General features: G+C 49.1%; 1 long non-coding RNA gene across 1 annotated transcript in view; it reads left to right on the forward strand.

The window, feature by feature from the left end:
• Window positions 1-5,121: 5,121 nt before the first annotated feature.
• The window catches only part of LOC134965132 (uncharacterized), a 32,840-nt gene continuing 12,137 nt past the window's right edge, over window positions 5,122-25,824 (forward strand). Inside the window, exon 1 of the long non-coding RNA XR_010188337.1 lies at window positions 5,122-5,449. This is a non-coding gene — a long non-coding RNA (uncharacterized LOC134965132). The remainder of the gene's footprint in view (window positions 5,450-25,824) is intronic.

Raw genomic sequence — 25,824 nt, forward strand, 5'->3', positions numbered from 1 at the left:
GGTGTCTGGGTGCTGTAGTGTATGAGGGGGGTGTCTGGCTGCTGTAGTGTATGAGGGAGGGGAGTGTCTGGGTGCTGTAGTGTATGAGGGGGGGTTGTCTGGGTGCTGTAATGTATGAGGGGGGGTTGTCTGGGTGCTGTAGTGTATAAGGCGTGTCTGGATGCTGTAGTGTATGAGGGGGGTGTCTGGGTGCTGTAGTGTATGAGGGGGGTGTCTGGGTGCTGTAGTGAATGAGGGGGGTGTCTGGGTGCTGTAGTGAATGAGGGTGGTGTCTGGATGCTGTAGTGTATGAGGCGTGTCTGGATGCTGTAGTGTATGAGGGGGGTGTCTGGGTGCTGTAGTGTATGAGGGGGGTGTCTGGATGCTGTAGTGTATAAGGCGTGTCTGGGTGCTGTAGTGTATAAGGCGTGTCTGGATGCTGTAGTGTATAAGGCTTGTCTGGGTGCTGTAGTGTATAAGGCGTGTCTGGATTCTGTAGTGTATATGGCGTGTGTGGGTGCTGTAGTGATGGGGGATGTCTGGATGCTGTAGTGTATAAGGCGTGTCTGGATGCTGTAGTGTATGGGGGGTGTCTGGATGCTGTAGTGTTTAAGCGTGTCTGGATGCTGTAGTATATAAGGCGTGTCTGGATGCTGTAGTGTATGGGGGGTGTCTGGATGCTGTAGTGTATGGGGGGTGTCTGGATGCTGTAGTGTTTAAGGCGTGTCTGGATGCTGTAGTGTATAAGGGGTGTCTGGGTGCTGTAGTGTATGGGGGGTGTCTGGGTGCTGTAGTGTATGAGGGGGGGTTGTCTGGGTGCTGTAATGTATGAGGGAGGGGTGTTGTCTGGGTGCTGTAATGTATGAGGGGGGGTGTTGTCTGGGTGCTGTAATGTATGATGGGGGGTGTTGTCTGGGTGCTGTAATGTATGAGGGGGGGTGTTGTCTGGGTGCTGTAGGGTATGAGGGGTGTGTGTTGTCTGGGTGCTGTAGTGTATGAGAGGGGGTTGTCTGGGTGCTGTAATGTATGAGGGGGGGTTGTCTGGTGCTGTAGGGTATGAGGGGGGGGATGTTGTCTGGGTGGTGTAGTGTATAAGGCGTGTCTGGGTGCTGTAGTGTATAAGGCGTGTCTGGGTGCTGTAGTGTATGGGGGGTGTCTGGGTGCTGTAGTGTATGAGGGGGGTGTCTGGGTGCTGTTGTGTATGAGGGGGGTGTCTGGCTGCTGTAGTGTATGAGGGAGGGGGATGTCTGGGTGCTGTAGTGAATGAGGGGGGTGTCTGGATGCTGTAGTGTATGAGGCGTGTCTGGATGCTGTAGTGTATGAGGGGGGTGTCTGGGTGCTGTAGTGTATGAGGGGGGTGTCTGGATGCAGTAGTGTATAAGGCGTGTCTGGGTGCTGTAGTGTATAAGGCGTGTCTGGGTGCTGTAGTGTATGGGGGGTGTCTGGGTGTTGTAGTGTATGAGGGGGGTGTCTGGGTGCTGTTGTGTATGAGGGGGGTGTCTGGCTGCTGTAGTGTATGAGGGAGGGGGGTGTCTGGGTGCAGTAGTGTATGAGGGGGGGTTGTCTGGGTGCTGTAATGTATGAGGGGGGGTTGTCTGGGTGCTGTAGTGTATAAGGCGTGTCTGGATGCTGTAGTGTATGAGGCGTGTCTGGGTGCTGTAGTGTATGAGGGGGGTGTCTGGGTGCTGTAGTGTATGAGGGGGGTGTCTGGATGCTGTAGTGTATGAGGCGTGTCTGGATGCTGTAGTGTATGAGGCGTGTCTGGGTGCTGTAGTGTATGAGGGAGGTGTCACTGTCTGGGTGCTGTAGTGTATGAGGGGGGTGTCTGGATGCTGTAGTGTATAAGGCGTGTCTGGGTGCTGTAGTGTATAAGGCGTGTCTGGATGCTGTAGTGTATAAGGCGTGTCTGGGTGCTGTAGTGTATAAGGCGTGTCTGGATGCTGTAGTGTATATGGCGTGTCTGGGTGCTGTAGTATATGGGGGGTGTCTGGGTGCTGTAGTGTATAAGGCGTGTCTGGATGCTGTAGTGTATATGGCGTGTCTGGGTGCTGTAGTGATGGGGGTGTCTGGATGCTGTAGTGTATAAGGCGTGTCTGGATGCTGTAGTGTATGGGGGGTGTCTGGATGCTGTAGTATATAAGCGTGTCTGGATGCTGTAGTGTATAAGGCGTGTCTGGATGCTGTAGTGTATGGGGGGTGTCTGGATGCTGTAGTGTATGGGGGGTGTCTGGATGCTGTAGTGTTTAAGGCGTGTCTGGATGCTGTAGTGTATAAGGGGTGTCTGGGTGCTGTAGTGTATGGGGGGTGTCTGGGTGGTGTAGTGTATGAGGGGGGGTTGTCTGGGTGCTGTAATGTATGAGGGAGGGGTGTTGTCTGGGTGCTGTAATGTATGAGGGGGGGTGTTGTCTGGGTGCTGTAATGTATGATGGGGGGTGTTGTCTGGGTGCTGTAATGTATGAGGGGGGGTGTTGTCTGGGTGCTGTAGGGTATGAGGGGTGTGTGTTGTCTGGGTGCTGTAGTGTATAAGGCGTGTCTGGGTGCTGTAGTGTATAAGGCGTTTCTGGGTGCAGTAGTGTATGGGGGTTGTCTGTGTGCTGTAGTGTATGAGGGGGGAGTCTGGGTGCTGTTGTGTATGAGGGGGGTGTCTGGCTGCTGTAGTGTATGTGGGAGGGGGGTGTCTGTGTGCTGTAGTGTATGAGGGGGGGTTGTCTGGGTGCTGTAGTGTATAAGGCGTGTCTGGATGCTGTAGTGTATGAGGCGTGTCTGGGTGCTGTAGTGTATGAGGGGGGTGTCTGGGTGCTGTAGTGTATGAGGGGGGTGTCTGGATGCTGTAGTGTATGAGGCGTGTCTGGATGCTGTAGTGTATGAGGCGTGTCTGTGTGCTGTAGTGTATGAGGGGGGTGTCTGGGTGCTGTAGTGTATGAGGGGTGTGTCTGGATGCTGTTGTGTATAAGGCGTGTCTGGGTGCTGTAGTGTATAAGGCGTGTCTGGATGCTGTAGTGTATAAGGCGTGTCTGGGTGCTGTAGTGTATAAGGCGTGTCTGGATGCTGTAGTGTATATGGCGTGTCTGGGTGCTGTAGTGTATAAGGCGTGTCTGGATGCTGTAGTGTATAAGGCGTGTCTGGATGCTGTAGTGTATGGGGGTGTCTGGATGCTGTAGTGTTTAAGGCGTGTCTGGATGCTGTAGTGTATAAGGGGTGTCTGGGTGCTGTAGTGTATGGGGGGTGTCTGGGTGCTGTAGTGTATGGGGGGTGTCTAGGTGTTGTAGTGTTTGAGGAGGAGGTGTTGTGTATGAGGAGGGGGATCTGGGTGTTGAGGTGTATAAGGGGGGGTTCTGGGTGCGTTAGTGTATGAGGGGGGTGTCTGGGTGTTATAGTGTATGGGGGGGTCTGGGTGTTGTAGTGTATGGGGGGTGTCTGGATGCTGTAGTGTATGGGGGGTGTCTGGATGCTGTAGTGTTTAAGGCGTGTCTGGATGCTGTAGTGTATAAGTGGTGTCTGGGTGCTGTAGTGTATGGGGGGGTGTCTGGGTGCTGTAGTGTATGAGGGGGTGTTGTCTGGGTGCTGTAATGTATGATGGGGGGTGTTGTCTGGGTGCTGTAATGTAGGAGGGGGGTGTTGTCTGGGTGCTGTAGGGTATGAGGGGTGTGTGTTGTCTGGGTGCTGTAGTGTATGAGAGGGGGTTGTCTGGGTGCTGTAATGTATGAGGGGGGGTTGTCTGTTGCTGTAGGGTATGAGGGGGGGGATGTTGTCTGGGTGCTGTAGTGTATAAGGCGTGTCTGGGTGCTGTAGTGTATAAGGCGTTTCTGGGTGCAGTAGTGTATGGGGGTTGTCTGGGTGCTGTAGTGTATGAGGGGAGTGCCTGGGTGCTGTTGTGTATGAGGGGGGTGTCTGGCTGCTGTAGTGTATGTGGGAGGGAGGGGGGTGTCTGGGTGCTGTAGTGTATGAGGGGGGGTTGTCTGGGTGCTGTAATGTATGAGGGGGGGTTGTCTGGGTGTAGTAGTGTATAAGGCGTGTCTGGATGCTGTAGTGTATGAGGCGTGTCTGGGTGCTGTAGTGTCTGAGGGGGGTGTCTGGGTGCTGTAGTGTATGAGGGGGTGTCTGGATGCTGTAGTGTATGAGGCGTGTCTGGATGCTGTAGTGTATGAGGCGTGTCTGTGTGCTGTAGTGTATGAGGGGGGTGTCTGGGTGCTGTAGTGTATAAGGCGTGTCTGGGTGCTGTAGTGTATAAGGCGTGTCTGGATGCTGTATTGTATATGGCGTGTCTGGGTGCTGTAGTGTATGGGGGGTGTCTGGATGCTGTAGTGTATAAGGCGTGTCTGGATGCTGTAGTGTATGGGGGTGTCTGGATGCTGTAGTGTTTAAGGCTTGTCTGGATGCTGTAGTGTATAAGGGGTGTCTGGGTGCTGTAGTGTATGGGGGGTGTCTGGGTGCTGTAGTGTATGGGGGGTGTCTAGGTGTTGTAGTGTTTGAGGAGGAGGTGTTGTGTATGACGAGGGGGATCTGGGTGTTGAGGTGTATAAGGGGGGGTTCTGGGTGCGTTAGTGTATGAGGGGGGTGTCTGGGTGTTATAGTGTATGGGGGGGTCTGGGTGTTGTAGTGTATGGGTGGTGGGTGTCTGGGTGTTGCAGTGTATGAGGTGGAGTGTCGACATTGTAGTGTACAGGAGGGGGTGGTATCTGGGCATAGTACTGCATGAGGGGGATGTGTCTGGGTATTGTAGTGTATGGGGGGGATATCTGGGTGTTGTAGTGTGCGAGGTGGAGGTGTCTTTTCTGTAGAGGTAATAGTACTGTATGGTGGTGGGTGTTGGTAGTGAATGAAGGGCCAGGGGGATTATCAGAGTGCTTCAGGGGAGTTGATACTAGTAAATGATGAGAAGCGTGGCTGGGCAGGCTATTGGTGGTGAATGAAGGATGGGTGATTGGGTTCTTCTGGTGTATTGTTGGTGAATGTGGGGAGTGTCTGGGTGCTGCTGGGGTGTTGGTAATGTGTGTGTGTGTGTGTGTGTGTGTGTGTGTGTGTGTGTGTGTGTGTGTGTGTGTGTGTGTGTGTGTGTGTGTGTGTGTGTGTGTGTGTGTGTGTGTGTGTGTAGATGAAGGGCACCACCAACCACTATTTTGCCTCCATATTTCTAGGAGGGCACACATTTATAGTTTGTAAGGGGGGTGTTGTACACCCTAGCACCGTCCCTGCGCCCACCCCCTGTATCATTCAGGCTGCGCTGCAGAGGAGGACCAGCAAGCGAGGTGGACGGCAGACTAGCTGCACATAACAGGAATCGAATGAATTACCAACAAAGAGGACGAATAGGAGGAGTGAAGCAGAAGAGGATGGGGGCGTTGACACCATGGTGGCTGCTGCAGGACTTAGGAGTCAGAAGCAGCAGGATGACCTAGGCGCCCCAGCCCCACTGACCCTGAGGCAAAGGAAGGATGGCGGTCCGGTCAAAAGTCCTGGGAAAGCTCAGGTACTGTGTATCAGTGTGTTGTGTTGTGTTGTGTGGCCTGGAACGGTCTGTGGTAGATATTTGCAGATTTCAATTTTCACTGATGCTTTTTGTATAAATCTCTTAATTGTAGGATCGGTTAGTGTACTGTAATGGTTAACATTACTGCCTCACAGCACAGAGTTCATAGGTTTGATATCCTCCATCACCCTAACTGTGTGGAGTTTGTATGTTCTACCCGCACTTGTGTGTGTTTCCCCTGGCTACTTCGGTTTCCTCCCAAAATCCAAAAATATACTGATAGGTTAATTGGCTCCCAACAAAAATGAACCCTAGTATATGTGTGTACACAGGCAGACTAGATGGGCCAAGGGGTGCAGCGGCGGCTGCAGTGAAAAGGGGGGGGGGGAGGGGGCCCAAAGCATATTGTTGCACCTGGGCCCTCCACTCTATAGTTCCGCCACTGGCTCATATGACTAATTTATAACAGATGACTGACTGCTAGTGTGATTGCTGACTTCTATATATGTTTGTCAGTTGATCTTCTTATCCTCAATGCGGGTGCATGGGTAGGGTCAGATTGATATCACTTTAGAGAGATAAAGTGGTTATAATTACAAATTGTGTAGTACACTGTGAAAGTGCTGATTATTTATCATGTCTAAGAGCGGCAAAAGTGACGAGGGTACACTTACAGTAACACCAACACTCATATCATGTTGTTTTGTAAAAACTGTATTATCCTCTATGATCTGGTACAGGATGGTTTATGTGTAAAATGGTTTGCTGTTCAGCATAATACTTCCCTGATTTACATCAGGTATAGATAGACCCATTGGGGCGATGTTTGCACAGACCTTGTCCAGTTTAGCTGAAAATTTAATTCTTACAGCTTCAATACCAGGAATAGGGTTCACTATTAAACCATACATGCAGCTCCCTACCTACGGTATATCCCCAACAGCTTCTCCAATAAGACAAACTGACGAACCAAATGTAAATAAATCATCGATGTCACAGGCTACACATGATGATCATCAGACGATGAAAACTCTATATACTCTACTTCAGCGTACGAAGAACAGGTAAAAGGTATCAGCTTAATGAATAAGCTGAATTAATGAGAGCAGAAAAGGCTAGTCTGTCATTAGAGGCAGCAGAGTATGGGTTAAAAATAAGGCACCTGTGTTTAAACATCCCAAAACAATAATTGGGTCTCCTCACGAGGGCAGAATTCATGGGAAAAGTTTGGGCTACACCCAATAAGATAGAATTCCCGGTAAATGGGATTCCAATATCCTTTTCCAGCTGGGGACTGTTTAAAATGGGGAAGTGCCTCCCAAAATAGATACGCATGTCATTTGATAGTGCAAAAATCTATATGGCCTCTGCCGTCAACGTCAAAAGAGGAATGGTTTTCAAAAAAAACAATGTCTCAGTCTGAGGCAGTCATAAGGCCAGCCATGACTTCAGCTTGCATGGAAAGAAGCAAGATAGCTGCCTGGGCTTGTAACAGGCAGAAATAGATATGGGTAATGCTTCATGGAGGCGTCACTTTTCACAATAGCTGCTCGCAGAGCAGTTTGCTTACATACATGGAAAGCTGATTCAGTATCAAAGAAGGTTCTGGGAACTTAACTTTGCCTGGAACTCTGTTAAGTAAAGAATTAACAGATATTCGGGAGTCAGAAGCAGACTCCAAAAAGGTCACGTTTCCTTCCACATATAGCCCCTGGTTAGAGGTCTGATTTTCGGCCTTATTGGTCGTAAAGGAAAAAGCAAAAAGGATCGTAACAGCGACCAGAGGGCCAGCTTCTAAACAAGAGGATAAGCCATCAGCATGATGGTGCAGGTCTTCTTCTGGGGGATCCCAGATAGCGGGACGACTTCTTCAGCTTGCACAGATGGGTGCAAGAAGCGGTATCTCTAGTTTATGCTTTCCTTTCAAGAAGCATCCTCCTCGAAGGTTCTTCTGTTCCAGCCCGTCTCGGGTAGAGGCGAAGGTGAGGGATTTGCATGAAGCAGTTCAGAAATTGCTTTTGTCAGGAATAGTCATTCCGGTAACCCATGCACAATGGGGGGTTTCTACTCCAACCTAGGTTTGAGTCAGAAGGATCCTTGGCTTCATTCTCAATCTAAAAAAGTCTAAACAGATAAGTTTGGGTACCACGGTTCACATGGAGACATTGCGCTCCATAGTTTTGACGGAGAGCCAGTACATTACATGGTATTCCTGGATAAGTCAGGATGCTTACCTACAGGCTCCTATAGCACTGTCCATCAGTGTTGTCTCAAGGTTTACCATCCTTCAGCAACATGTCAGTTCTAGGCCTTACCGTTTGGGTTAGCCACAGCCCCAGAGTATTTACCAAGATGATTATGGCAGTTTATCTCCGCTAGTAGGGGATAAGAAAATTGCCATACCTTGACCACCTTTTTTATCCTGGCACAAATACAGGAATGGTTTCTGTTAGAGATGAGCGGGTTCGGTTTCTCTGAATCCGAACCCGCCAGAACTTCATGGTTTTTTTCACGGGTCCGAGCAGACTCGGATCTTCCCGCCTTGCTCGGTTAACCCGAGCGCGCCCGAACGTCATCATGACGCTGTCGGATTCTCGCGAGGCTCGGATTCTATCGCGAGACTCGGATTCTATATAAGGAGCCGCGCGTCGCCGCCATTTTCACACGTGCATTGAGATTGATAGGGAGAGGACGTGGCTGGCGTCCTCTCCATTTAGATTATAAGAGACTGAGAGAGATTTACTGGAGCTGACTAGGAGGAGTACTGTTACTGTAGAAGTGTAGAGACTGAGTGGAGAGAGTTTACTAGTGAGGACAGTGCAGTTTACTTTATAATCCGTTCTCTGCCTGAAAAAAGCGATACACAGCACACAGTGACTCAGTCACATACCATATCTGTGTGCACTGCTCAGGCTCAGGCCAGTGTGCTGCATCATCTATTATCTATATATAATATTATATATATCTGTCTGACTGCTCAGCTCACACAGCTTATAATTGTGGGGGAGACTGGGGAGCACTACTGCAGTGCCAGTTATAGGTTATAGCAGGAGCCAGGAGTACATAATATATTATATAGTGAGTGACCACCAGACACACAGTGCAGTTTATTTAATATATCCGTTCTCTGCCTGAAAAAAGCGATACAGTGACTCAGTCAGTCACATACCATATCTGTGTGCACTGCTCAGGCTCAGGCCAGTGTGCTGCATCATCTATTATCTATATATAATATTATATATATCTGTCTGACTGCTCAGCTCACACAGCTTATAATTGTGGGGGAGACTGGGGAGCACTACTGCAGTGCCAGTTATAGGTTATAGCAGGAGCCAGGAGTACATAATATATTATATAGTGAGTGACCACCAGACACACAGTGCAGTTTATTTAATATATCCGTTCTCTGCCTGAAAAAAGCGATACACACAGTGACTCAGTCAGTCACATACCATATCTGTGTGCACTGCTCAGGCTCAGGCCAGTGTGCTGCATCATCTATTATCTATATATAATATTATATATATCTGTCTGACTGCTCAGCTCACACAGCTTATAATTGTGGGGGAGACTGGGGAGCACTACTGCAGTGCCAGTTATAGGTTATAGCAGGAGCCAGGAGTACATAATATATTATATAGTGAGTGACCACCAGACACACAGTGCAGTTTATTTAATATATCCGTTCTCTGCCTGAAAAAAGCGATACACACAGTGACTCAGTCAGTCACATACCATATCTGTGTGCACTGCTCAGGCTCAGGCCAGTGTGCTGCATCATCTATATATATTATATATCTGTCTGACTGCTCAGCTCACACAGCTTATAATTGTGGGGGAGACTGGGGAGCACTACTGCAGTGCCAGTTATAGGTTATAGCAGGAGCCAGGAGTACATATTATATTAAAATTAAACAGTGCACACTTTTGCTGCAGGAGTGCCACTGCCAGTGTGACTGACCAGTGACCTGACCACACTGACCACCAGTATAGTTAGTAGTATACTTATATTGTGATTGCCTGAAAAAGTTAAACACTCGTCGTGTGACTTCACTTGTGTGTTTTTTTTTTTTTTATTCTATAAAAATAAAACTCATTCTGCTGACAGACAGTGTCCAGCAGGTCCGTCATTATATAATATATAATATATACCTGTCCGGCTGCAGTAGTGATATATATATATTTTTTATATCATTTATCATCCAGTCGCAGCAGACACAGTACGGTAGTTCACGGCTGTGGCTACCTCTGTGTCTCTGCACTCGGCAGGCAGTCCGTCCATAATTGTAATACCACCTAACCGTGGATTTTTTTCATTCTTCTTTATACATACATAGTTACATAGACATCTTCTCTTTATCAACCAGTCTATATTAGCTGCAGACACAGTACAGTACGGTAGTTCACGGCTGTGGCTACCTCTGTGTCTGCACTCGGCAGGCAGTCCGTCCATAATTGTATACCACCTAACCGTGGTTTTTTTTCATTCTTCTTTATACATACATAGTTACATAGACATCTTCTCTTTATCAACCAGTCTATATTAGCTGCAGACACAGTACAGTACGGTAGTTCACGGCTGTGGCTACCTCTGTGTCTGCACTCGGCAGGCAGTCCGTCCATAATTGTATACCACCTAACCGTGGATTTTTTTCAGTCTTCTTTATACATACATAGTTACATAGACATCTTCTCTTTATCAACCAGTCTATATTAGCTGCAGACACAGTACAGTACGGTAGTTCACGGCTGTGGCTACCTCTGTGTCTGCAGTCGGCAGGCAGTCCATAATTGTATACTAGTATCCATCTCCATTGTTTACCTGAGGTGCCTTTTAGTTGTGCCTATTAAAATATGGAGAACAAAAATGTTGAGGTTCCAAAATTAGGGAAAGATCAAGATCCACTTCCACCTCGTGCTGAAGCTGCTGCCACTAGTCATGGCCGAGACGATGAAATGCCAGCAACGTCGTCTGCCAAGGCCGATGCCCAATGTCATAGTACAGAGCATGTCAAATCCAAAACACCAAATATCAGAAAAAAAAGGACTCCAAAACCTAAAATAAAATTGTCGGAGGAGAAGCGTAAACTTGCCAATATGCCATTTACCACACGGAGTGGCAAGGAACGGCTGAGGCCCTGGCCTATGTTCATGGCTAGTGGTTCAGCTTCACATGAGGATGGAAGCACTCAGCCTCTCGCTAGAAAAATGAAAAGACTCAAGCTGGCAAAAGCAGCACAGCAAAGAACTGTGCATTCTTCGAAATCCCAAATCCACAAGGAGAGTCCAATTGTGTCGGTTGCGATGCCTGACCTTCCCAACACTGGACGTGAAGAGCATGCGCCTTCCACCATTTGCACGCCCCCTGCAAGTGCTGGAAGGAGCACCCGCAGTCCAGTTCCTGATAGTCAGATTGAAGATGTCAGTGTTGAAGTACACCAGGATGAGGAGGATATGGGTGTTGCTGGCGCTGGGGAGGAAATTGACCAGGAGGATTCTGATGGTGAGGTGGTTTGTTTAAGTCAGGCACCCGGGGAGACACCTGTTGTCCGTGGGAGGAATATGGCCGTTGACATGCCAGGTGAAAATACCAAAAAAATCAGCTCTTCGGTGTGGAGGTATTTCACCAGAAATGCGGACAACAGGTGTCAAGCCGTGTGTTCCCTTTGTCAAGCTGTAATAAGTAGGGGTAAGGACGTTAACCACCTCGGAACATCCTCCCTTATACGTCACCTGCAGCGCATTCATAATAAGTCAGTGACAAGTTCAAAAACTTTGGGTGACAGCGGAAGCAGTCCACTGACCAGTAAATCCCTTCCTCTTGTAACCAAGCTCACGCAAACCACCCCACCAACTCCCTCAGTGTCAATTTCCTCCTTCCCCAGGAATGCCAATAGTCCTGCAGGCCATGTCACTGGCAATTCTGACGAGTCCTCTCCTGCCTGGGATTCCTCCGATGCATCCTTGCGTGTAACGCCTACTGCTGCTGGCGCTGCTGTTGTTGCCGCTGGGAGTCGATGGTCATCCCAGAGGGGAAGTCGTAAGCCCACTTGTACTACTTCCAGTAAGCAATTGACTGTTCAACAGTCCTTTGCGAGGAAGATGAAATATCACAGCAGTCATCCTACTGCAAAGCGGATAACTGAGGCCTTGACAACTATGTTGGTGTTAGACGTGCGTCCGGTATCCGCCGTTAGTTCACAGGGAACTAGACAATTTATTGAGGCAGTGTGCCCCCGTTACCAAATACCATCTAGGTTCCACTTCTCTAGGCAGGCGATACCGAGAATGTACACGGACGTCAGAAAAAGACTCACCAGTGTCCTAAAAAATGCAGTTGTACCCAATGTCCACTTAACCACGGACATGTGGACAAGTGGAGCAGGGCAGGGTCAGGACTATATGACTGTGACAGCCCACTGGGTAGATGTATGGACTCCCGCCGCAAGAACAGCAGCGGCGGCACCAGTAGCAGCATCTCGCAAACGCCAACTCTTTCCTAGGCAGGCTACGCTTTGTATCACCGCTTTCCAGAATACGCACACAGCTGAAAACCTCTTACGGCAACTGAGGAAGATCATCGCGGAATGGCTTACCCCAATTGGACTCTCCTGTGGATTTGTGGCATCGGACAACGCCAGCAATATTGTGTGTGCATTAAATATGGGCAAATTCCAGCACGTCCCATGTTTTGCACATACCTTGAATTTGGTGGTGCAGAATTTTTTAAAAAACGACAGGGGCGTGCAAGAGATGCTGTCGGTGGCCAGAAGAATTGCGGGACACTTTCGGCGTACAGGCACCACGTACAGAAGACTGGAGCACCACCAAAAACTACTGAACCTGCCCTGCCATCATCTGAAGCAAGAAGTGGTAACGAGGTGGAATTCAACCCTCTATATGCTTCAGAGGTTGGAGGAGCAGCAAAAGGCCATTCAAGCCTATACAATTGAGCACGATATAGTAGGTGGAATGCACCTGTCTCAAGCGCAGTGGAGAATGATTTCAACGTTGTGCAAGGTTCTGATGCCCTTTGAACTTGCCACACGTGAAGTCAGTTCAGACACTGCCAGCCTGAGTCAGGTCATTCCCCTCATCAGGCTTTTGCAGAAGAAGCTGGAGACATTGAAGGAGGAGCTAACACGGAGCGATTCCGCTAGGCATGTGGGACTTGTGGATGGAGCCCTTAATTCGCTTAACAAGGATTCACGGGTGGTCAATCTGTTGAAATCAGAGCACTACATTTTGGCCACCGTGCTCGATCCTAGATTTAAAGCCTACCTTGGATCTCTCTTTCCGGCAGACACAAGTCTGCTGGGGTTGAAAGACCTGCTGGTGACAAAATTGTCAAGTCAAGCGGAACGCGACCTGTCAACATCTCCTCCTTCACATTCTCCCGCAACTGGGGGTGCGAGGAAAAGGCTCAGAATTCCGAGCCCACCCGCTGGCGGTGATGCAGGGCAGTCTGGAGCGACTGCTGATGCTGACATCTGGTCCGGACTGAAGGACCTGACAACGATTACGGACATGTCGTCTACTGTCACTGCATATGATTCTCTCAACATTGATAGAATGGTGGAGGATTATATGAGTGACCGCATCCAAGTAGGCACGTCACACAGTCCGTACTTATACTGGCAGGAAAAAGAGGCAATTTGGAGGCCCTTGCACAAACTGGCTTTATTCTACCTAAGTTGCCCTCCCACAAGTGTGTACTCCGAAAGAGTGTTTAGTGCCGCCGCTCACCTTGTCAGCAATCGGCGTACGAGGTTACATCCAGAAAATGTGGAGAAGATGATGTTCATTAAAATGAATTATAATCAATTCCTCCGCGGAGGCATTGACCAGCAGCAATTGCCTCCACAAAGTACACAGGGAGCTGAGATGGTGGATTCCAGTGGGGACGAATTGATAATCTGTGAGGAGGGGGATGTACACGGTGATATATCGGAGGGTGAAGATGAGGTGGACATCTTGCCTCTGTAGAGCCAGTTTGTGCAAGGAGAGATTAATTGCTTCTTTTTTGGGGGGGGTCCAAACCAACCCGTCATATCAGTCACAGTCGTGTGGCAGACCCTGTCACTGAAATGATGGGTTGGTTAAAGTGTGCATGTCCTGTTTTGTTTATACAACATAAGGGTGGGTGGGAGGGCCCAAGGACAATTCCATCTTGCACCTCTTTTTTCTTTTCTTTTTCTTTGCATCATGTGCTGATTGGGGAGGGTTTTTTGGAAGGGACATCCTGCGTGACACTGCAGTGCCACTCCTAGATGGGCCCGGTGTTTGTGTCGGCCACTAGGGTCGCTAATCTTACTCACACAGTCAGCTACCTCATTGCGCCTCTTTTTTTCTTTGCGTCATGTGCTGTTTGGGGAGGGTTTTTTGGAAGGGACATCCTGCGTGACACTGCAGTGCCACTCCTAGATGGGCCCGGTGTTTGTGTCGGCCACTAGGGTCGCTAATCTTACTCACACAGCTACCTCATTGCGCCTCTTTTTTTCTTTGCGTCATGTGCTGTTTGGGGAGGGTTTTTTGGAAGGGCCATCCTGCGTGACACTGCAGTGCCACTCCTAGATGGGCCCGGTGTTTGTGTCGGCCACTAGGGTCGCTAATCTTACTCACACAGCTACCTCATTGCGCCTCTTTTTTTCTTTGCGTCATGTGCTGTTTGGGGAGGGTTTTTTGGAAGGGACATCCTGCGTGACACTGCAGTGCCACTCCTAGATGGGCCCGGTGTTTGTGTCGGCCACTAGGGTCGCTTATCTTACTCACACAGCGACCTCGGTGCAAATTTTAGGACTAAAAATAATATTGTGAGGTGTGAGGTATTCAGAATAGACTGAAAATGAGTGTAAATTATGGTTTTTGAGGTTAATAATACTTTGGGATCAAAATGACCCCCAAATTCTATGATTTAAGCTGTTTTTTAGTGTTTTTTGAAAAAAACACCCGAATCCAAAACACACCCGAATCCGACAAAAAAAATTCGGTGAGGTTTTGCCAAAACGCGTTCGAACCCAAAACACGGCCGCGGAACCGAACCCAAAACCAAAACGCAAAACCCGAAAAATTTCAGGCGCTCATCTCTAGTTTCTGTGCCATCTCCAACACACAATAACATGTCTGCAGAGGCACGGGTGGTTCATAAATTGGCAAAGTCATCTCTGGTTCCGTCACGGATGACTCACGGTGGGGCTGTACTGAATTCAAGTCTGCAGAAAATATTACCTCGGAACAAGATATCAAGGTACAGTCAGGGGAGTTGTTACACAGTCAAACAATATCAATTCACGCAGCAATGCGAATGATGGGTTTGATGGTGTCAACAATAGACATGGTGGAGTGTGCACAATTCCACTCAAGACCTATGCAACATCTGTTTCTATCTACAGCCGCAGCACACTGGATATGTCCAATCTCATCTGATGTTGGAAGTTAAGCAGTATTGTGCCTGGTTAAATTCTCTGATAGGAGACCACCTGTGAATACCAGGTGGTGTAGGTGGGCCAGATGGACGATAAACAAGTACGTGGTACTGTCAGAAAAGGTAAGAAAGTCAGCAGCCTGGTGGCTACAGACATTCCATCTAGACCAGGGGACACCCTTTTGGATATCAGGTTGGTAGATCCTGATAACAAATGCCAGTCTTCGGGGCTAGGGGCGCCATTGTCCGGAAGATTATGATTCTTGGGACTATGGACCACAGAAGAAAGTTGCCTGCTAATAACGAGATTTATGGTAAGAATTTACCGTTGTCAAATCTTTCTGCGAGGTACACTGGGTTCCACAAGGAATAACATTGGGGTGTAGAGTAGGATCTTGATCCGATGCACTAACAGGCTCAAAGCTTTGACTGTTCCCAAGATGCACAGCGCCGCCTCCTCTATAACCCCGCCTCCGTGCACAGGAGCTCAGTTTCGTTAACCAGCCCAATGCAGTAGCAGGTACTAGAGACGACAATCGCTCGTAGCCAATTACACCACACACTCTCCACAGGAGAGGGTATCAGCGGCTAATGCCACACCAACCCAAAGAAGTTAAGTGCGTCAGGGTGGGCGCCTTGTGGAGCCCAGTGTACCTCGCAGAAATAGAATTAACAACGATAAGTTCTTACCATAAATCGCGTTTTCTGCTGCGGGGTACACTGGGCTCCACAAGGAATAACATTGGGGATGTCCTAAAGCAGTGGGGATGCACTGTAGCGGGTACAAGAACCCGGCGTCCAAAGGAAGCATCCTGGGAGGCGGAAGTATCGAGGGCATAGAACCTTCTGAACATGTTCACTGAGGACTGTCAGGAATCGACTTACTGCAGCTGCACCTGTCCGCCGGGGCAACCTCCGTCTGAGGCTCCCATGTCTCGCTGCCGCTGGTCACCTTGTCGCTAAATGCCATTCTGGGCCTAAGGACACCCCTGTTGTCAGCCGGCGTGCACGCATGACAGTTCCCATCAGCTCTTCCGCATCAGCCAATCCAGAGCCTGGCCGCACCTCCTGTTCACTCCCAACCAATACCTGCAGACTGGGGGGTATATCAGGAGCAGCAGGGTGAGTCAGTTCTTGCCTTGGACTTCGTGTCATTCCTCTGACCTGTGTTTCTGGCTCCGTTCTCCAGTTCCTCTTGGTACCTGCTCTGCTTTCCAGTCTGGTCCTGCACTGCCGTGGAACCACAAGCACCAGCAACCCAGGTACCTGTGATCAGTTTCATACCTTATCCAGCTACAGTGTGCTCCAGCCCTCTGCAGTAGAGACTCTCCTCCAGGTGCATCTCGTTACCTACACCTGTCCGTCAGCCTGCAAGCTGCCAGTGTTATTCCAACCTGCACTGAGGATTTAAACCACTTGTTCCTGTCTCCTGCAACAGTTACCTGGCTCGCTATTCCCACCATCATCCCTGCTGTGCTCCACAATCCAGGAACCATCGGTTCCTATACCGATACATTGGTTCCCTGATCGATTGTTACCCATGTCACAGACTTTGCCATAGACTTTCAGCTTCCACGCTGTTCCACCCACAATTGCATATCTTCTGTTGTCATCAATATTCCTGCTGCCATATTGTTTGTATCAATTGCTAAATAAACAACACAGCGCACATGCGTAGGAATCTTATCCAGCCTCCTCGTTTTCTCCATCCCATCTCCACTGACCCACTAGTGCCCTCTCCGGGGACACAAACTAGACAGAGCTTGACAGTAAGTCCAAGGCCCATGGACTCGGACGGTGGTCAGAATGTGGGGTCAGGGGCCTTACAAAATCTGGTCTCCCGCCTGGATGGTCAAGAGGCTGCACAGCAACAGATAATCCAATTCCTGCAAGGAATGTCCTCCCGTCTCGATACACTGCAACAGTCACTTCCCAGTGCTGTCGTTCCTTCAGTTCCAGTCACCTCTGCACCTGCAAGTTCAGTGGGTTCTCCTTCACCGGCTGCATCAACTCCAGTGTCACGCCTGCCCGGCAAATATGATGGCAGTCCCAAGTTATGTCACGGGTTTCTCAATCAATGTGAAATTCAGTTCGAGTTGCTATCGCACAATTTCCCAACGCCAAGATCCAAATTTGCTTACATTATATTGCTGCTCTCTGGACCAGCCCTGAGTTGGGTGTCTCCTGTGTGGGAGCGTACTGACCCTCTTATGAATAACTATACCGAATTTGTGTCAACCTTCAGACGCATCTTTGACGAACCAGGTCGCGCTACGTCAGCCTCTGCAGATCTTATTCAACTTCGTCAGGGTACCCATAACATGGGTCAATACGTCATCCAGTTCCAGACATTAGCCTCAGAGATTGAATGGAATAATCAAGCGCTGGTAGCAGCCTTTTGGCATGGACTCTCTGACCGAATTAAAGATTAACTAGCCACTCGTGACATTCCTGAGCAATTATCAGACCTAATTTCTTTGTGTATTAAGTTGGACTCTCGCATCCGCGAATGCAACAGTGAGCGTGCTCGCAGTGAGCCCCGCAAGCCGAGAATGGTACCCCGACACAATTTCAGCCTCCATCTTCCGATGAGCCTATGCAAATAAATAGGTCCCGCTTAACCCCTGAGGAGCAGTCAAGAAGACTTCGAGGGAGACTGTGTCTTTATTGTGCGGCAACAGGTCACCAAATTAGTTCTTGTACGGCGTGTTCGGGAAACGCCAAATCCTAACTTGTAAAGGAGGAGTCAAGTTGGGATCTTCTAGACAAGCTCCTTCAAACCGAGACCTTATCCTTCCTGTGACTTTAGAGACTAGTGGTGGACTCCAGTCTGTATCCGCGTTAGTGGACTGTGGAGCTGCGGGAAACTTCATTACTCAAGCCGCAGTTGACAAGTTCCGTCTGCCTATCTGCGGACTCACATACCCAGTCTATATCACTGCAGTGAATGGTAGCCGAATCTCCAAGGGTTCCATCTCCCATCAAACCAAGCCAGTTGTTTTGGGAGTCGGGTTCCTGCATTCCGAATTAAGAGTTCCTCGTCATCCCTAAGGCACCTCAGGAGATCGTTTTGGTTATGCCCTGGCTCCAGCTACATAATCCGCAGATTAACTGGTCCACGTTACAACTGACTTCCTGGGGTTCACATTGTCATCAGTTCTGCCTAGCCCAAGTTCGTCCTGTAAGGTCCTCAGAAGTTAAAACTCAGTCAAGTCTCCCAGTAGCCTACCAAGATTTCACTGACGTCTTTAGCGAAAAGGCCGCAGATGTTCTGCCGCCCCATAGAGGGTAGGATTGTCCCATCGATCTCATCCCCGGCAAGAAGCCACCTAGGGGGCGTACACTACTTACCCGTTATCTGTACCTGAAACTGAGGCAATGAGTGAGTACATCAGGGAGAATTTACAGAAAGGATTCATCCGCCCTTCGTCTTTGCCTGCCGGAGCGGGTTTTTTCTTTGTTAAAAAGAAAGATGGAGGATTACGTCCGTGCATCGATTATCGGGGGCTCAACGATATTACCATCAAAAACAGCTACACATTACCTCTCATCACTGAATTATTTGACAGAGTCAAGGGAGCCCGCATTTTCACTAAGTTAGATCTCCCCGGTGCCTACAATCTCATCAGAATTCGAAGTGGCAATGAATGGAAGACCGCCTTTAACACTCGGGATGGTCATTACGAGTGCCTTGTAATGCCGTTCGGGTTGAGCAATGCTCCAGCAGTGTTCCAGCACTTTGTTACTGAAATCTTCCGTGATGTCCTGTACAAATATCTTGTAGTCTATTTGGATGATATCCTTATCTTCTCTTAAGATCTCTCCTCGCATCGTCTGCAAGTCCGTGAGGTCCTCCGACGTCTTTGTGAGAATCGTCTCTACGGCAAGTTGTCCAAATGTACCTTCGAAGTTCCTTCCATACCCTTCATAGGGAATGTAATTTCCGGATCAGATCTCCAGATGGACCCTACAAAATTAGAAGCTATTGCTAATTGGTCCACTCCGAGTACCCTCAAGTCCATCCAGCGATTCTTGGGATTCGCTAATTACTATAGGAAGTTCATCAGAGGATTCTCAACTCTCATCGCTCCAAGTACCAACTTAACTCGAAAAGGGGCAGACCATTCCAACTGGTCAGAAGATGCCTTGGCCGCGTTTCAGAGAGTTAAGCAGGATTTCATGTCCGCTCCAGTTCTGTCACAGCCAGATATCAGCAAGCAGTTTGAGTTGGAGGTAGAAGCTTCTACAGTAGGAGTTGGAGCTGTTCTCTCCCAAGTAGGGGCTGATGGAAAAATTCATCCCTGTGGGTTCTTCTCTCGCAAATTTCTTCCTGCGGAAGCTAATTACTCCATCGGTGACCAAGAATTACTGGCGATCAAACTGGCCCTCGAGGAGTGGAGGTATCTCCTGGAGGGGGCAAAGTATCCTTTTAACATCTACACTGATCACAAGAACCTGCTCTACTTAAAGGCAGCCCAGTGTCTCAATCCTCGCCAGGCCCGGTGGGCAATGTTCTTCTCATGTTTCAACTTCAAGCTTCATTTCCGTCCAGGTTCCCAGAATACCAAAGCTGATGCTCTGTCCCGTTCTATGGGATCCAAAGAGAAGATTCCCGATCCAGTTCCTCATTCTGTTCTGAATCCAGTCGTGTTTATCTCGGCTCAAGTCACTCCTATTCCGCCTCCTGGCAAGATATTTGTTTCTCCTGAGCTTCGTTCCAATTAATTAAAGGCCAGAACCACAATCTCCTGATTTAGGTGTAAGGAAGACACCACCTTGGGTAAATAACCCGGTCGCGTTCTAAGAACCGCCCGGTCATGGTGAAAAATCAAATGGGGAGACTTACAGGATAAGGCACCAAAGTCCGAGACCCTTCTAGCTGAAGCAATAGCCAGCAAAAAAAGCACGTTAAGGGAAAGCCACTTAAGGTCAGCAGAGGCAAGGGGCTCAAACGGAAACTCTTGCAAGGCCTCCAGAACCACCGACAGATCCCAAGGGGCCACAGGAGGTACATAAGGAGGCTGAATCTGCAACATGCCCTGAGTGAATGTATGAACATCAGGTAGGGCAGCAATCTTTCTCTGAAGCCAAACCGACAAGGTAGAAATGTGAACCTTGAGGGAGGCCAGATGAAGGCCTAAATCCAGGCGCTGTTGAAGGAAGGCCAGCAGTTTGGCCGTGCTAAACTTGAAAACGTCATGATTGTGAGACGCACACCAAGTAAAGTAAGCATTCCAGACCCTATGGAAAATCCGAGCAAAAGCTGGCTTACGGGCCTTCAATATAGTTTGAACGTCTCAGAAAAACCCTTGGCCCTCAGGACGGAAGCTTCAAGAGCTATGCAGTCAAAGCCAGACGGGCCAAGTCCTGGTAAACACAAGGGCCCTGAATGAGGAGGTTTGGTCATTGTGGAAGTAGAAAGGGACGATCTAGCAAGAGGCCCTGTAGATCGGAGAACCAGTGCCATCTGGGCCACGCTGGAGCGATTAGAAGTAGGTTTCCTCCTTCTTGCTTAAACTTCCATATTACTCTAGGCAGTAATGACACCAGAGGGAACACATACGGCAGCCCAAAGTTCCACGGGATTGACAGAGCATCCACGAACGCTGCTTGGGGATCCCTTGTCCTTGCTCCAAAGACCGGAACCTTGTGATTGTGTCGAGACGCCATCAGGTCCACATCTGGAAGGCCCCACATGTCCACTAGAAGTTGAAACACCTCTGGATGAAGGCTCCACTCTCCGGCATGTACGTCCTGACGACTGAGAAAGTCTGCTTCCCAGTTTAGTACCTCCGGAATGAACACTGCGGATATGGCCGGCAGATGGCGTTCTGCCCACTGAAGAATCCGTGATACTTCCCTCATTGCCATGCAGCTTCGAGTGCCGCCTTGACGATTGATGTACGCCACCGTGGTGGCGTTGTCCGATTGTACTTGAACAGGTCTGTTCTGTATCAAATGCTGGGCCATGTGCAGTGCATTGAACACTGCCCGCAGTTCCAGAATGTTTATCGGGAGTAGAGACTCCTCCTCGGTCTACAGACCCTGAAGGGAGTGCTGTTCCAACACCACGTTCCGAGCAGGAACCAGGGAGGATTTCTTCCAGTTGATTAGCCACCCGTGGGCTTTCATGAACTAGACCGTCAGATCTAGATGACTTAGGAGAAGTTCTGGGGCATTTGTCAGGATCAACAAATTGTCCAAGTATGGTAGGATCCTGACCCCTTGACGGCGGGGTACAGCCGTCATTACCGCCATTACTTTGGTGAAAACTCGCAGAGCCGTTGTCAAACCAAAAGGTAACGCCCAAAATTGGTAATGAAGGTTGCCCACCGCAAACCTCAGGTACTGCTGATGAGACACTGCAATAGGAATATGCAGGTAGGCATCCTGTATGTCCAGGGAGACCATATAGTCCCCAGGCTCCAAGGCCAGAACAATAGAGCGCAGAGTTTCCATACGAAACTTGGGAGACCTGCACATACTTGTTCAAGGACTGTAGATTGAAAATGGGCCGCGAGGAGCCGTTCGGTTTCGGGACTAGAAACAGCGGTGAATAGTACCCCTTGCCTCTCTGAGCCAGAGGCACCTGTACTACTACTCCTGCGGTCAGGAGGGACTGTACCACCGAATGCAAAGTGTTTGCTTTCACCGTGTCCAGAGGAACATCTGTCAGGCAAAATCGATGAGGGGGATGATTCTTGAAGGGTACGGCGTAACCTCGAGTGACGACTTCCCTTACCCAGGCATCGGAAGTGGTCTACAGCCATTCCTGGGCAAAACCTAAAGGGAGGCACGCCCCATCATGCAGCAGGCTTGTCCGTTTTGGAAGCTGGCAGACGGGCAGCCCAGGCCTGCTTTTGTCTGGGCTTGGCAGGTCTGGAAGCACGAGCTTGCTTTGGGTACGCCTGACCTTTTGCTTTACCTGGAGGACAAAAGGGGAGAGGAAAAGTACTTTTAGCCTTCTGCGTGGAAGGAGCTGTACTAGGTAGGCAAGCTGTTTTAGCAGTAGCCAGACCAGCCACAATCTTATTGAGGTCTTCTCCAAAGAGAATGTCTCCCTTGAAAGGAAGCACCTCCAGGGTTTTCTTAGAATCCATATCCACCGACCAGGATCTCAACCAAAGGACACGTCTAGCCAAGACGGACGTAGTAGCAGCCTTGGGCACCAGCACTCCAGCATCGGAGGCCGCTTCCTTAAGGTACAGAGAAGTCGTGGCAATATATGAGAGACATTGTCGAGCATGCTCAGAGGCGTTGGAAGGCAGCTCCGCCTCCAGCTCCTGAGCCCACGCCTCAACAGCTTCAGCAGCCCATGTCACTGCAATGGTTGGCCTATGCACAGCCCCCATTAGGGTGTAAATCGCTTTCAAACAACCCTCCACATGTCTATCCATCGGTTCCTTCAGAGAGGTGACGGTAGTTACTGGCAGAGCTGAGGAAACTACCATGCATGCCACATGAGAATCTACGGGCGGAGGAGTTTCCCAATTTTTGCATAGGTCTGCAGAGAGAGGATAGTGATCCAACAGTCTCTTATTGGTGTGAATTTTGTTCCCGGATTTTCCCATGATTCCTGACGTATATCAGCCAGGTGTTGAGAATGAGGTAAAACTTGTTTAACAACTTTCTTACGTTTAAATCTGTCCGGATTTTTAGAGACAGCCGCAGGCTCAGGTTCACCAGAGACCTGAAGAATGAGACTGATAGCCTCAATTAAATCAGGGACATCCACCAGTGACTTCCCTTTCCCATCAGAAGCATCAGAGTCAGTGTCTGTGGGGTCAGTATATGCACCATCCTCCTCAGAGGATGTGTCCGGGACAGCGGTGGATTGTGAGGATGTAGCGGCCCGTTTAGAAGACGTCTTGGTCTTAGGTGTGCGAGAGTGAGACTTATGTTTAGTCAGCGATAGTTTCAAGTGCTGTAACTGTGTTGAGATTTGATCCACCCACGGCGAATTGACTGTAGGGACCATAAATTGCTGCACTGGTATATGAGGTTACACAGGGGGCGTAAGTTTAGTTACCAGCGTATTTAACAACGTGGAGAAGGTAGCCCAAGTTGGGTCATTAGTTGCCTCCAGTGCTACAGATCCACTGGGGGGTAAGGAACCCCCTGAACCTGAACTCTCTGCTGCCATGTTTTCCTCAAAAGTGACTGCAGCATCACCACCACGCAATGTGGGAGAAGCCCCAGTTCCGTTGCCTCGTGTAGCTGACATAATAATAAGCACAATATCAGGCAACCTGGTACAATCTTAGCAGCGATATACCTAGAAAGAACTCCCAGTGAAGAGTGACTTTCCTGTCAGCACAAACCGGGAATCCAAGAGATATTACATATATATATATATATATATATATATATATATATAGTCACTATAAATCACAAAGAAAAATACACAGCAAGTATATCTTGTGAAATACCTATATTATTCAGAAAACCTGACACACTTAGCCCCTCAGTGTCACAACTGAGGGCCTGAGCTGACGGGAGGCAGCCTCAGTTGTAGGGGCTGAGGTGTAGTGAAACCTGGGAGGTTGTATCAGACCCCTGGACATGTAAGTTACACGTAGAGAGATTGCCCGAAGGCGTGACCACGACAACCAAGATAAAAGTCAATGATGTTTATTTGACAAACTCCATGCAACACAGCAGTAATAAAAGAGAAACGTAAAATCAGCAGTAATATAACACAGTTCCTGGGTACTACAGGATGGCAATGGCCACAGGGCTCTGGTAGTATGGGTACAGTTCTTATTGACCTCTAGATGGAAAGTCCTTACCAGGCCCGACTGTAGTAATGGAGATAGCCTAGGATCATACCAGCTGATGTTCCATGGGAAGCTGGGCTGCTGTAGATAAAGTGGCTGCTGTGGGTACTGGTTGGAACCAGACAGATGGTGACACGGAGTGGATACTGGATGGAACCAGCCAAATAATAAATGAAGCTTGAGAGCGATGAAATACAAATGATAAATGAAGCTTGAGAACGGTGAAATATTAGTACCGGTGGTAAATGGAAATCTGCAGAAATGGTACCGGCACTTTAAGAAGAGCTGATCTCTGCTGGAAGCTAAATGCTGGAAGCAGGTGAATCTGTAGCTGCAAACAGATGAGTCCCAGAGGACTGGAGAGTCAGGCTGCACCGCAGGTCTCTGGTCTCTTTAGTGGAAGCTTGGAGACAGGAACTGGAACCTGGAAAACAACCACAGGAGAGAGACAGACTGGAACTAGGTTTGACAACCAAAGCACTGACGCCTTCCTTGCTCAGGCACAGAATACTTATACCTGCAGCAAGGAAGGGATTGGCTAGGCAATTATGCAGATTTCAGTGGAGCAACGGATTGGTGGAAATTGAGCAAGTGACAGAATCCAACATGGCTGCGCCCATGTAGTCACTTGGAGGGAAAGTTGGTTTGGTAATCCATGTGGAAACTTAGCAGCAATGGCGGCGCCGGCCACAGCAGACAGGAGATGCCAGACTGATGACTGCACACTAGAACCACGTGGACGACAGCGGAGGCCGCGGCTGACATGAGGCGCCACTCTGATATCCTGTATACTGAAACACAGGAACGCGGCGGAGGCCGCGGAGGACGGGAGACGCCATTCAGGAAGTAAACATGGCGCCGCTGTGACAGCGTCTCAGGGTGACAGGAGAGGGAAGCAGAATGTGGACATCAGTATCACAGATGAAATCCGGCCCTGGAACGCTGAGCCAGCCTCAAGAGACATCTGAAAGGCAAGTAATGGCGCCCAGATACCCGGATCATGACAGCACCCCCCCCCCCTTTAGGAGTGGCCCCAGGACACTTCTTCGGCTTCTGAGGAAACTTGGAGTGGAAATTCCGGACCAAGGCAGGAGCATGGACATCTGAAGCATTGGTCCAAGAGCGTTCTTCAGGACCATAGCCCTTCCAGTCCATAAGATACTGTAATTGACCGTAACGGTGACGTGAGTCCAGAATCTTGGCAACTTCATACTCAACTCCCCGTTGAGTTTGGACTTTCAGAGCCGGAGGAAGTGTAGAATGAAACCGATTCAGGATCAGCGGTTTCAACAGGGAAACATGGAATGTCCTGGGTATTTTCAAGAAGGGAGGTAACTGGAGTCTGTAAGCAACAGGATTGATGACTTGTTCAATTTTGAAAGGACCGATGTAACGAGGTGCAAACTTCATGCTGGGAACTCTTAACCTCAAATTCTTCGTGGACAACCACACACGATCACCCACCTTGAGAGCAGGAACTGCTCTACGCTTCTTATCAGCAAACTTCTTGTACCTGAACGATGCTTTGAGCAGAGCCGCTCGTACATTCTTCCAGTTGTTTGCAAACTGTCGCAAGGTGATATCCACTGCTGGAACAGAAGTTGCTGGAAGCGGTTGGAATTCTGGAACTTTAGGGTGGAATCCATAGTTAGTGAAGAATGGTGTTGAAGAAGATGAGGAATGATATTGGTTGTTATGACAGAACTCGGCCCAGGGAAGTAGTTGAACCCAATCATCTTGAGAGGAAGACACATAGATGCGGAGGAAGGCCTCCAAGTCCTGATTCACCCTCTCAGTTTGACCATTGGTCTGAGGATGGTAAGCTGTGGAAAACTTTAGTTTGACTTGGAGAACTTGACACAAACTTCGCCAGAATTTGGCTATGAATTGTACTCCTCGATCTGAGATGATCTCTTCAGGAAGACCGTGGAGTCGGAAGATCTCTTGTATGAACACTTGAGCAAACTTGGAAGCTGACGGAAGACCGGTGCGAGGAATGAAATGTGCCATCTTGGTGAACCGGTCAACTACCACCCAGATGGTATTGAACTTGTTGCACATAGGCAGGTCTGTAACAAAGTCCATCGACAAATGGGTCCACGGTCGACGGGGAACAGATAATGGAACCAGTGCGCAGGAGACTGGCGGGATACTTTGTGTTGGGCACACTTTGG

The sequence above is a fragment of the Pseudophryne corroboree genome, chromosome 10 (genome assembly GCF_028390025.1).
Source record: "Pseudophryne corroboree isolate aPseCor3 chromosome 10, aPseCor3.hap2, whole genome shotgun sequence".
NCBI lineage: Eukaryota > Metazoa > Chordata > Amphibia > Anura > Myobatrachidae > Pseudophryne > Pseudophryne corroboree.